Source organism: Bidens hawaiensis, unplaced genomic scaffold, assembly GCF_021521415.1.
Source record: "Bidens hawaiensis isolate Kalapana, Puna unplaced genomic scaffold, B.hawaiensis_p1.1 tig00014518_1, whole genome shotgun sequence".
Classification (NCBI taxonomy): Eukaryota; Viridiplantae; Streptophyta; class Magnoliopsida; order Asterales; family Asteraceae; genus Bidens; species Bidens hawaiensis.
In genome coordinates, this window is record NW_027492263.1 from 160,425 (window position 1) to 174,814 (window position 14,390).

Consider the following 14,390-nt stretch of genomic DNA (forward strand, 5'->3'; position numbering starts at 1 on the left):
AAAACGGCTAAATTTCCACTACGTATAAAAAATTTCGGACGAAAACTGGTAAATTTACACTACCGCGTAAAAAAACAGGGGGGCCCGCCCCCTGGCCCTAAGAGTCCTTCGCCATTGTGTATAGCTGATAAGTAACTGAACGCTACATGCACGACTAGAGTTTAGAGGTGTATAAATCGGTTAATGGGCCCAAATAAGTTCGGGTTATACATCGGACCATTTTAGTCAACAACGGGCCAAAACTGGTTCGGTCTGGGTTATAAATCGGTTTAGAAGAAAAGATGTTAGAACCTATCAAATCCAATCGGTCAAGGTTATAAACCGGTTTAGGGTCTTAAACCAGTTTGAGTATCCGAGGTTCGAACATGCCGGTACACGAACCGCCAAGAATTGTTTACTTAAAACACATCAAACATTAAAATTTAGATACTGAACAAGAGAATGAGTGAACTGTGAAGTTGGTTTAAACTTTAAAGGAATAAACATTAAATTTAGCATAAGTTAACTAATTAAAAATGAAAAGGTTAACAGTTAAAAATCCTAGATCTTTAAATAATAAACAAGAACAAATGGTAGAATAACTAGCTAGAGTAAAAAAAATAAGCTTTGTAACAAAGTTGTCGTATAACGGTCAAAAAGTACTAAAACAATGTTATTGGAGTACTGTCGCAAACTTAGCAACGCGTCTCTATCGAAATCTTGTCAAAAATGTCGCAAAGTGGTCGCTGATTAGTTTTCCCATATATGATGTTTTGATCATGCCAAACCGTCACAAATTGTTGCTATAGCTCTTTCCGACAATGTTGCGACATATTAGGCATGGAATAAATAAATAGAATATATACTTCATATAAAAGAAAAGTCTAAATCCAACAATTTTCTAAGGCCCATATACGAGACCAGATGTATCACTAGACTTCCAGATCTAAATATTAAACAGCCCAATTGTTAACCCATGTCCCCAAGTACAAATTCAAAACAACCGTTCAAAAAAAAAAAAATTATTTGTTAGTTAAAAATGTAACCAGCTCTCAGTTTATTTTTTACGTTGCCTGTTTATACACCTCTTTATTGTAATTGGATCATTTTATTTAATATATGAAGAATGTTATTTAAAAAAACAAAATGTATAGCTGATAAGTAAGTAACTGAACGCTACATGCAGGACTAGAGTCTAGAGGTGTATAAATCGCTTAATGGGCCCAAATAGGTTCGGGTTATACGTCGGACCATTTTAGTCAACAATGGGCCAAAACTGGTTCGGTCCGGGTTATAAATCGGTTTAGAAGAAAAGATGTTAGAACCTATCAAATTCAATCGGTCAAGGTTCTAAACCGGTTTAGGGTCTTAAACCAGTTTGAATATCCGAGGTTCGAATGAACCGCCAAGCATTAAAATTTCATTTTGTAAGTTTATTTATTATTACTTCGTTTGAGTTATTAAAAGGAATTGGTTACTTAAAACACATCAAACATGTAAAATTTAGATACTGAACAAGAGAATGAGTGAACTGTGAAGTTGGTTTAAACTTTAAAGGAATAAACATTAAATTTAGCATAAGTTAACTAATATAAGATGAAAAGGTTAACAGTTAAAAATACTAGATCTTTGAATAATAAACGAGAACAACGAACGGTAATTATAATAATTAGCTAAATATAGCCTACAAATTGCTGCATTTTTTTTCTTCTTTTAAATCGATTATTGACTTTACTTTCTTCTTTATGAGTAATCGATTCAATTTTCGTGGTGATCAATCTAAGTACTGAAAAAGTTGTCGGAATACTATCGCAAACTTAGGCACTTAGCAACGCGTCTGTTCTATGGAAATCTTGTAAAAATTGTCGCAAAGTGGTTGCTGATTAGTTTACCCGTATATGATTCATATATATTAAACGGTTTGTCACAAAAGTGTTGATATAGCTCTTTCCGACAATTTTACGACAAATTACGCATGAAGTAAAATAAATACAATATATGATATAATCTAAATTAAATCCTAACTTGTGTTTAGTGGTAAGAGGCTTGGGTTCTCAAGTAGATACCTAAGTTCGATCCTCACTTGTGTTACTTTTGTGAATTATGGTAATGAAAGTTTTGAGCTAGGTCTTGCGAGGTTGTCGGTTCGAATCCCAATGTTTGTCACATCATGCGTTACGCCTGAGAGTTATGATCTTGTGGTGGTAAAACGACTGTTAAGTGGTAGCCGATGATATAGTTTTTTTGGGAACGCCCAAGCCAAACTCTGAAGCAAGCGCACGCCCGATTAAATCAACATAATCAGGCCGAAGTAGGATAACGGGACTCTCCTAATTTGACAAGTGTGGTGGCCTAACACACAAGAAAGTTGCCGCTTTGTTAAAAAAAAGTAATAACAGTAATAAAGAAAATGGTTAACACAATATATATAGTTTTCCGGCAAGATTTATATAAATTTCGTCCAAGCGAAACAAGCTAAGGCAAGTCACCTGAAGAATATATAGCTAGTCACACTACGTACCTTTCTCCATCCGGTGAGTAATATCGGACAACTCAAAAGATTTTCGGGTCGACGAATATAAGAAGAGTGAGTTATGAATTACTTCTATTGGCTGTTCATATTTCACAGTTTGTTTACAGGCTAAATGCTTATGAGTTATGAGTTTTCAAGTTTAAATTATTAGGATATTTTTTAACACTTTTTGGTATTTATAGAATTAGGGAAATGTTATCGTATAATAATTATGTATAATAGGTACGCGAATCACGCTCAAAGCCATTTTATAAAACGCTCAAGCAAATTACAAATTACGCTCAGTGTTATAACCCATCACGCTCAAATCCAGATATATATGTTTTTCATAATTACGTTCAAAAATGTTTTTCGCGAAGAAAAGTAAAAAACTGATCGGTTAACGATCCAAAAATGTTTTTTTTTTCGGTGAACCAATGATTAATTGGATATATATATATATATATATATATATATATATATATATATATATATATATATATATATATATATATATATATATATATATATGATGATTTAGAGATCTTGTGATGCGATTAATTTTATGGATCAATTTCATGAATATATATAAGTATTTTTGTAACTAATGTATATTAAGCAATATTGTATTATATTTTTATCTATAAAATTATGTCTATTATATGTGTTATTTCTACGTGTACATTTATACGGTGTGCTATATATAATTAACTAAATATTAGATGTAAGGAATCGAATAGTGACATTGTGATATACAGTCACAAATGATTTATCCATTTGTGGTGGCAGGGATTGTAAACAATAATCAAGGGAAACGCCATGGAAGTTGCAGATATTCTACACATGAACACAGGCGATGGAGAATTGAGCTATGCCCGTAACTCGTTACTTCAGGTCAGCCCTCTTTAGACGCCAAAGAGTCTTTCGGGAAAATGACCACAATGTCCATTTGACTGGTCAGTGTCTCCCACTTTTGTCCATCAAAATCAGCCCTGCTTCAACATGTCCACAAGAAAACCAAGGGCACCTATATAAAAATCATTAACCGACCAGATTTTTTAACCAGCTAGGAAAAGTCATATGTTTATATCAAGTCGGGTCGCCTCGAAATTTTACCCATCGGACGACTAGATGGATTTTTGTAGGTGCTCAGACATAAAAAATCCAATCGTCTGCATAATTTTTATTTATTTGTTGCTTATAGCTTTTAACTTAAATAATTTTATAATACTTCGAATATACTGAATATACTGTTGCAACATGCTTATTTTTATCTACATGTCGACATAAGTTTTATTCAAAACCGAGCTTGGCCAAATTTATATCAAGGTTTTGATAAAATTTTGACCCAACTCAATTTTGAATAAATTTTATGTCAACACGTATTGCAAAGGTGTATTCGAAATATTATAGAATTATTTACATTAAAAGTTATACGAAAAAATAAAATATAATTAATTATACTTCTATAATATTCATAACAAAAACAAACAGTGCTAGGCGAAAGACATAAAAAAAGGTGGGTGACAATATTTCTTATGCCTTGATGGGATTTTGATGGACATTATGGAAAAATGAAAAGTCAAATAGGTATAGTGAGACATATGTAAGAAGTTAAATGGATATTTTGAGAATTTTCTTTATATACGTTTATTATATAAGACGTAAACAATCACATGTTTAATGAGGATGTCTCAAGTGACGTGTTCGTACTTTTTCTCCAAGAAACGGTGGTAAGAAAAGCGCTACCCATCTTAAAGCATACGATCAAAGGTATTACCGATCCAAATCTATTCTCCGGTCAGTGTTTCAAGATAGCAGACCTCGGATGCTCCTCTAGTACAAATACACTATTTGTTGCATCTAACATAATGGATATAGTCATCGATGTGTGTAAAGAAAATAATCGTAAACCACCACAATTTGAAGTATGCTTAAATGATCTATTTGGAAATGATTTCAATACTCTTTTCAAATTGCTACCTGAGTTTTATGCAAAGCGTAAGGAGAAGGGAGAAAATTTGGGCTCTTGTTTCGTTTCAGCTATTCCGGGTTCTTTCCATTGTAGATTGTTTTCGGACCAAAGTTTGCACTTTATTCACTCTTCTTATAGTGTTCATTGGCTTTCTCAGGTTTTCTTTATATGCTAATTGCCATATTTATTTAGTTACACACATATTTACTAAACATGCAATGTTTCATAGGTACCTGATGGCCTTGAAAGTAACACACTAAATATATACATGGCAAAAACAAGTCCTCCAAATGCGTTACAAGCATATAGGAAGCAATTTAAGTCCGACTTCACAAAGTTTTTACAATTACGCTCAGAGGAAATTTTTTGTGGCGGGCGCATGGTTTTAACACTCGTTGGTCGGAGTGATGCTGATCCAACTAGTGATGATGGTTGTTGCCTATGGGCGCTACTTGCACAATCACTTCTTGACATGGTAAAAGAGGTACAAAAAAATTACAATATTTCTCTATGACCTTTAACTTATTATGTCACTATAATTGACGTTAGTAAGCCGTCGTAAATCACTATCATTGACTAAATCACGTCTGTAACAACTTTTACCGATAGGTTTTCGATGGAATCACTCGTGGGTTTAACAAAAAACCGAGTCTTATCTATTTTGTAATGTTCCACTTTGCTTTAACAAAAAACCACAGGGACTCGTTCGAAAATCAGATATAAACTCATTCAGTGTTCCTATTTATTATCCATGTGAAGATGAAGTTAGGAATGTCATTGAAAATGAGGGATCATTTTCCTGGAGAGCTTGAGTACCTTTCACGTAAATTGGGATCCACAAGACAAGGATTACAAGAATTTGAATGATTTTGATGAGGCTAGCCAATTATTTCATGGTGAAAGCACAACAAGAGCGGTGAGAGCTTTTACAGAACCATTGTTGATTTCGCATTTTGGGGAATCTATTATTGACGAACTATATAAGAAGTATACAAGACGTGTGACCGAACATCTAACTAATAACGAAGCAAGATACTTTAGTATTGTTATTTCTGATGCAGGTGCATTATAGGGGATTGAAATCTTTTAAATTATTAGTTTATCTTTTATTATTTTTACGTTTATCTCGTTTCCATGTTTATCCATATTCCTTTGTTTAGTATAAATAGGGTGTTAGGGTTTATTTGTTAGTTAGTTTTTGATTGAGTTTTAATATAAAAAACATTGTTCTTGAAACCTTTGGTTATGTTTATCGTCTTTTGATTAATCATGAGTCTCTCGAGCCATTGATTGCTTCCGAAACTGCATCAATTTCATTAGCCAAAAAATGAACTATTTGCTTGTAGTTGTCAAACATTTGTATTTCCTATTGTAGTTGATCTCTAAAATGTACTATTAGTGTGTAGACGTGAGCTTTTTATTAAAAATAATTTTATATATAATATAATAAAGACTCTCTGTTCATAAGATTTTTTTTTTTGGATCAAATATGGTGCATCGAAAATAAAGTACTAGACGTCTAGAAGTACATAAAAATAACTTGAATGTAAAACGATTTAAACCAATGTTTTCAACAAGTAGTGTGTTCAACTTTATTCTTGACTACAACACTTAAAACAAATAAATTCGTTAGAAAACCAATGACTGGATGGATGTTGTGGTTTATAGACTTGATTACATATCATCTGCCTAGTGTTCTGCTATGTAAAATACACTAAAACCCGCTAGCGTTGATCAACTATACTAAATCACTTTGGGTTTTATCTATTGTTGCTTGTCATATAATTAATGAATATATGATGTTCAATTTTATATGTTTTTGGGAAAGGCATTTGTAATGGATTGTGAATATTTTGCATATGATGTTCAGTTTTATATGATTATGTCAATTGTGTGTATGTTCATGTGTTTAGTCTTGCTATGTGCTCTTAATGTAAGTAACTAAGTTGTTTTTTTTTTTTGAAAATTTAAAGTTTAGCGTTAATTTGTCAACTAATGTGACTTGACTCGAGTTGACCGGTCTACCTGAAAAGTTTGGATCCGGGTTGTTATAAATCCAAACATAAAAAAATATTTACACTAGAGAAAAAATTTTCATGCGGTTGAATGAGTTGGAAGACGCTGATTGGTTTAAAGTGTAAACCTTAAGCCTAAATCACACTATAAGGCCATATTTAAAGCATTTTTGTAGCCATATATAGAAGATTAGCATGAGTTATTGTAGCACCTTGAACAAATCCCCTATTGATTGATGTGACATGAAAAAATTTTGGTTCATAAGGATTACCCCACATCAATCGGTTCATCGGCGTGATGTTTGATCAACCTAGAATGATTTAATTGTTTTACAACTGATGTAAAAATAAAATAATTAATCGTTCAATTGAAAAAGAAAACGAAAACTAAAATCAAATGATTGGTTATTAGAGTCTTTCAACTTATCATAAAAAATTAGATCGTTTTTGACACATTAAAATTGTCATTGTGTGTATAAACCATCCTAATTCCTAACATATAACTATACAATCCCTTCAAATATTATATGAAATTCAAAATACATTGCTTCCATATAAAATCACATATACATTAATTAATCCAAACAACAAATTCCCATCATGTTCCTACGAGACGACGTGACCACATTGATCATACCGAAAGACTCTTAAACCCTTGTAATATACAATCTCAGCCAAAGACATTAACATCATGAGTCATGACTCATTCCTAGGGGCTTACAAGTTACAAATATCCCCACCGTTCCTTCTCTTCCAAACTATTGACACTTATCAAAACTTTTGCAATGAACCTGACAAAAATGGCATCATCTTATTCCACCGGCAACCCGAATATCATCAGGATCGGAGACATAGGTGACCATTTTATGCACAAAGAAAATATCATTCCTAATTACGAAGGGGGGATGTTCCGTACCCGTGAAAAAGTTTGGGGTAGAAGTTCTGAGGCGGATCAGGGAAAGGGTCATATGCGACATGGCTCAGTTGGATCGCTGATTCCTCGCAACCGCCACTTCTTGTCGAGTCTTGAATTCGAGACTGATGCTCACCAAATTAAACATCGCAGTACCAAATTTAAAACTGGAAGAAGGTTCTAAGTGAGGGTAAGCAAACAAATATCATCATGACTTTAGTTCAGTTGTATATTGAAGAAACACTAATCGACCCCGGGCAGATTACGGATAATCTGGGGGTTAAATAGATGTTTCCCACGAGGGGTTAGATCCGGCAAAGATGGTTCTTCTGATAACCTGCAAAACAGACACCGTGAGCTCGTCACTGAGAAGGGGGGGTACCTCCTTGTGACCACCCTCCGGCGTGAGAATCAGACTAGATTGCTCTTGAATATAGATGTATATTAAGAGATTGCTAGAGCAGATATCAGGTATAAGATATAAGATACAAGATAAGATGAGATGATCATACCATTTGGGGTATTTATAGCCGAATGTAGGTTTCCAAGAGGGTATGGCCGGCTGAATAGTATTCCTGTTCTACCAACTGTGGCCTACGCACGTGCCATGCTGGCAGTTGGTGGGTAGGCAGCGGCTGACAGTGACCAGGCCTGCTGTGTACTATTCCTTTTCCACCAACTGTAGGCTATGCACGTGGTATGACAGGAGTTGGTGAGTAGGTAGCGGCTAATAGTGACATACAGTACAAGAGCATGCTGCTCGCCATACTGTTGTCAATGGGCTGTCGTATCTCTGGTCAGATCTTTTGCCCATACCTCGTCAGGTACAGCACAAAAGATCTTCCAGTATCGTACGGACTGGCTCATTTGGGCGGGAGTATTCCCCCTCCCGCCTTTGTGCGGGATTGTTCCCGGCTTTGCTCATTCCTTCAGGTGACAACTGAATTATTGAGAGCTAAGTGCCTTGTGCGTGTAGCCCTGCTGCGCGGGTGGCCTTCCCTGATGGCTTGTATCCGCAGCTGCGGGAACAGGCGGAGTACTTCACCATTGGGAGGCATTTCCTGCGGGAACAGCTTGCGTACTGCGCGTAAGGACGTCACGTCTCTGAGCATGGTGGGTCCTGCGGATCCAGTTGGTTTCTGCGCAGACGTCTCTCTTCAAGGTGAGTCCTGTGGGTCCAACTGGGCTCTGCTGGGACCTACCTCTTCATACATGTAATTGTTTTTTGAATGGCTAAGGACAATTGGTTGCCAAGGATTTTGAAAGGCTTACCAACTGCTTATAACTAATTCACTTTACCCAAATTCGAATCCTGGTGGTGTTATTTCAGAGTATGCACATAAGCCGAAAATCAAACTTGGGACCACATAAGTGGGACGGTCAACCTAGCTTCCCACCTCCGACCAGTTGTTGGACTGAACATAATTGGCTTGTACATATAATTAACTGCATATTTTAGTTGAGTCATTTTATTAATAGGTTCATTACTTAGTTATTAGAGTACATATATTTTCATGCCCTTATGATTTATGTCTTATAAGCCATTTCAGTTCATATTTGAAAGTTTTTAAACGAACAAACCCTTAATGTTTAAATTTGATTAATGTTTTGGCCCTTGACTAACTCCAAAATAATTGATGGAGTTAACCTAACAGGGCAGAAAAAAAAAATTAATAACGTCATAGGCCATAAACAATTTACTCTGATATTATGTTGTTTTCTTTCTTGTTTTTCTTAAAATTTTTTTATTTCTTTTAAAATTTGTCTACTCTGTGTTTCAAATTTTTGATTATTCTCGACTTAACTCACATACTTAACTAACCAATTAACCGAATATTATATATTTTGAGTTTATTCGTCATATATCGTCAGTGTGCGAGTTTGATAGCGTGAGTTTGACATTACATAATAAGAAAAATAAATGGAACGGAATGATACCACGTGCAATTATAACTAATAATCACAAGATTAACACAACACTAGGGTGTGTTTGGCAAAAGTAGCTGATAGCTGTAGCTGGAAGCTGGTGGCTAGAAGCTGTAGCTTTTTCGAAATTTTTAGGTGTTTGGCAGAGTAGCTGGAACTTTTAATAAAACTAGCTGGGTGCTCGCGCGGTGCACCGTTTTAATCCGAAACCTATTCTGACTTGACCCTTTCGACACAAAACCGTACCAACATGAACCAAACTAAATTAACCCTTTTTGCATCGACTCGTTCCGACCCTAATTTGGTCTTACACATGACCCGGGCTTGCCTGACTCGACTTGTTGTCGATCCTAACCAATATTCACATAATATGTTAATTTTTTAAAGTTAAAGAAGTATAACAATATGATATTCAAATTAAAGAGATTAAAATGCTCGTTTTTTTGTTCTAATTTTTTTTAGAAAAATATTAACGTGCGAAAAAAGTTATGGTGTTTTAAAAAGTAATGGGGGTAGTTAGTTTTGAATATTGGTTAAATATGTAATTATTATATGAATTAACAAAAATTATGAAAGTTCAAGTACCAAAATTGTAAAATTTGAAATACAAAAGCTTGTAGCTTTTTCTAAACGCTATAGTTGTAGTTGGAGCCTTTTGCTTTAACTTCAAACTACTCTAACCAAATAAGATTTTTTAATAAATATGAGTTTTTTCTTAAAAGCTTGTAACTTAAAGCTCTTAAAAGCTCCTAAAAGCTGTTTGCCAAACATACCTTATAAGTTATTGCTTTATCCCTAATAGATATAGTCTGAACTTGGCGTGTTCATAACCAGGATTACCATGTTTTTATGCAGATAATTTCATGGATGATCCATTTACACCTCTTACCCCATGGAACAATGATTTACTAAAACTTCAAAGTGCATTGTCAAAAGAAACCCGAGTGAAGTTGGCCCTCGTTCCGGTGGATAGCGAAAATACAGGAGCTAATGGCATGGGGAAAAAGAGGTTTCGTGGCGAAGACGTTGAACTCTGCCCAACTATTAATAATAGAGATTGTATTCACTACATACGTCGTATGCCGTTGAAAGACACAATTTTTGATTTGAAGATTCGAGAAGAGATGTTGGAAAATGAATATGTTAATAAGCAGAAGGAATGGCAGTCGGAGATAAAGACCCTTCGTTACGCTGTTGAGAACCTTCGTAACCACAATCGGGAATTGAATAACATGCTTAAGGAGGTCTCTAAGGAGCGTAAGTGGTTAATCGAAGAGGGTTTTCGTCACGTTGTTAATAATCTCCTTCGTAGTGAGGAATTCCTTGGAGAATTTGGTGAGTTACATTCCAAGTTGTTGAAATCTGAGATTCAAGAAGGATTTCAAGCTGGTTATCGCTTTTGCGAGAGAGGCGTGCCGATAGATAGGGCCATACTTTATCGACCACAAGCAAAAGAAGAATTTAAAGTTGCTATCCTCGAGCAGCTAGAGTCTATCAACTTTCCGTATCTTGAAGCCATATCCGCTTGTGTAAGCAAACCGTTATCTGTGTTGCAATCGCTCGAGCCTCGTGGTTTGAAGAGGGAAAAAGTCGGGCTTGAAGTTGCCGCAACTGCGAGCTCTGGAACTGGTTCCACCCCTACTTTTTAGTCATCGACTTTGGAACATGAGGCTTTTGTTTTTTCTTTGATATGTCATTTAGTCATCTCGAAATAGAATGAATAAGCATGTAGAACAAGGTAAGAACCCGGTGCCTGGAATGATAATAAAAAATGAAATAAAACAAATAAATTTAATAACATAAATAGTGACATATATTTTAGATTCATACGATATAAATAATTATACAATCTTAACAATAACAATTCTCTAATGTTTGTAGTCGTATTTGTGACATTTACCGTTCTTATCCAAGATTTACAGTTTAAATCATTCTCTACTTTTTACTCAGAACGCTACATATTGAGACGGTCATGCGTGTATGTTAGTTCTTTTAAAAACAACCCTACTCTTGATAGAGACGATCATTGACTCTAGTTTACAGACTACAATCATTGCAAAACATACAGCTGGTGGGTATATATTGTCTTCATTCAAAAGGAACTTTTTACATATACAACACTTACAATATATAGGTGAGGTTACTGTACAATAATCGCTTAACGTACGATAGGTACGCGAGACGCTAAAGGCAAAAACAAAATAGTTCAAAGGCAAAAAATTTTAAAACGTTCAGCCAAAAACCTAAAACGATCAAAAACGATTTTCGTTAAAAAAAGTAAAAGATTGATCGATTAACGATCGAAAATTGTTTTGTTCGGTGAACTAATGATTAATTGGATATGCATTGACGATTCCGAGATTTTAAGATATGATTTTATGGATTGATTTCGTGAATATAGGATATTCGCGTACCTGTTGTACATTAAGGTATTATTCTACTAGTTTGAGGCCCGTGTATTACACAGGTAATTATTGAAAATTTTAAATTTTAACCATTAAGTGAAATATAGTCGACAAATTGATAATATATTGTTAATATAATTACAATTTACATTAACATTACAGAAATTACATAATTAAGATTACATAAATATGTTACAAATAATTAAAAACTTCCTTATATACTACATTTGTGATTGTATTAAAAGGATTACATTGTTTATCAAAAATCAAAATTTATAGTCCATGTTTTTTTGCAACTTTTAATAAGGCAACATATAGGTATACTTACAACTTTTTATATAGTCACACATAGTTATCCGTGTGACAAAAAAAAGTTCTCCAAGTACATAACAACTATAGATAAATAATATATCCATGATACTAATAAAAAAATATTTATTTACATAAAATATCATAGTTTATAATCAATTAATATGATGTCATTTGAGAACATCTACTCATGTTTATTAAAAAAAAAACATGATTATCTCAAAAACCATATTACCTGAATTTTGATGATATAATCATCCTTATAATCTATAAAATTTGAAATTGATTCTGTGTATGATAAATTTTTAATTAACTTAATATTTTACAAGTAAAAATTGTATAATCAAGCAACATAAAAATCAAAAATTAAATTATAACAAAATGATTTGTTTCATTTTATATGAATTTAATTGCCCGACCTGAGAAAACCCGTACCCGAACCCAAACTAACCTGACCTGAGAAACTCCAACCCAAATACTAACCCGACTGAACCGAAGTAATTCGAGTTGGTTCTTGGGTTCGAATTCTAGGTTTCGGTTCAACCTGAATAAACTTTTAGTTTTAAAATCATATATATTTTTAGGTATTAAAGGTTAAGCCTTAGTCGTTGGCGTTATCAGGATTTTGTCCAAGTTCATTGTTCTCATACCACATATTATGAATCGATTGTTTATTCTTTATTATTTTGCATACAAACCATAATAAAAAAAACTTTAATTATGTACTAATCAACATGTAACACTAACATAACCTCAATTCGTTGTATTTGTATAAAAATATAATTGATAAGTTAATATAATATTGGAATTATATAAATAACCGATATTTAGAAAACGAAAAAATAATAATATGGGATTGAAACAAATTTTTGGTTTAAAATATCAAATGCTTTTAATCAAGTAATTTATCTTATAAGCTAGGGATATAAAATTAAATATATTTAAATGTATAAAAAAGTATAAATCAAGTCATAAAACCTATGTTTCTGAAACATTTTGGTATGAGTTATGGAAGAAAATATTAAAAACTAAATATTGATATTCTTATTGCTAAAACTTTTTATACTATACAAAAAAGTCATATAAATAGATAACAAATAGTTGATATAGTAAATCGTTATACATATGGATTATAATCATAATATACAACTTCAATGATTTAATGCTAAACAACAAGATATATATAATAGGTATTCTCCATGTTTGTAATATTTATACAAAATGTTTGTAGAAAATTAAGAAAATACGCATTTTCAGAGTTCAAATGCATAAGAAAATGCTTATATGGTAAACTACAAATTTTTTTAAGCTGGGATTCGAACAGCGGTGCATCATTTTTTATATAAGATATACAAATCCAAATTTTTCGACAATGATGCACCTTTATTTTTTAATTTGCAATTGCATGTGACTTTCAAATTTTATTCTAACATACATGCAACTTTAATTTTGATATTTCTTTATTAACCATTAATGTTAATGAATGAATCAATTAGTATTTACATTTAAAAAAAAAACTTGAATTCATATTGAAATTACTTAAAAGATATGGACCATATATTGAAATTTGTTGGAAAAATGTGAGAATGACTATGAGAGTGACAAGTGGCAAAAAAATGATAGTTTTTTATTAGAATAGATAAATTCTATTTTTCTTTACAATATATATCACTCTCATGGGGTAATTCTTAGTAATCACTAAATGATCTACTGAATTCATGAATCTAATAGTACGTTAGTAGTAATTAAAGGTTTCATAATGAATATACATGTAACAACATCATGTGTCGATTTTGTCTCCTAATTAAGCTAGCTTTTTAACTAGCATTTTCCCCTTTTGATTTGTAGCTTCAAGTTTTTTCCTTTGATTTTCTTTTCTTTTAACGCAATCCTTCTTAGTTTATTGCGACACACCTTAGCCCTTCGACATTAATTGTGGGGTCGCAGGCAAAGTGGCAAACCATGCTTGTAACACCATAACTCTCAAACTTTGCGGACTAATTAAAGGGTCTCGTGAGCATACATGAAATTAAAACTAATGACCGGATTTATGTTGTTGCTACTTATTACAAAACCTATACACGATTACATGTCATATCCGCTGCTAGTATTCGGCACTGTAAAATTAACTAAAATCCGCTAGCATTGATCGAATAAACTAAATCACTTTGGTTTTTATCTATTGTCGCTTATTATTTATAATTTTTTAAGAGAAATAAATAAAAAAATGTGTGTACTGTTGCATCTTGACCTTAAAATAAGAAAAGGGAGTTACATTGTCAATATTTGCCCCTGTCAACAGATTCACAAATTTGTCTAATATGTGAGTGTGACATACATAACTATATTATCATGC

The 14,390-nt window shown here is 33.2% G+C and overlaps 1 pseudogene across 1 annotated transcript; it reads left to right on the top strand.

The window, feature by feature from the left end:
• The first annotated feature begins 3,175 nt into the window (after positions 1–3,175).
• Positions 3,176–5,538, top strand: LOC143546928 (benzoate carboxyl methyltransferase-like; annotated as a pseudogene). The gene is made up of 4 exons (XR_013137679.1): positions 3,176–3,375; positions 4,191–4,623; positions 4,696–4,950; positions 5,165–5,538. The product of XR_013137679.1 is annotated as a benzoate carboxyl methyltransferase-like (transcript).
• Positions 5,539–14,390: the final 8,852 nt, after the last annotated feature.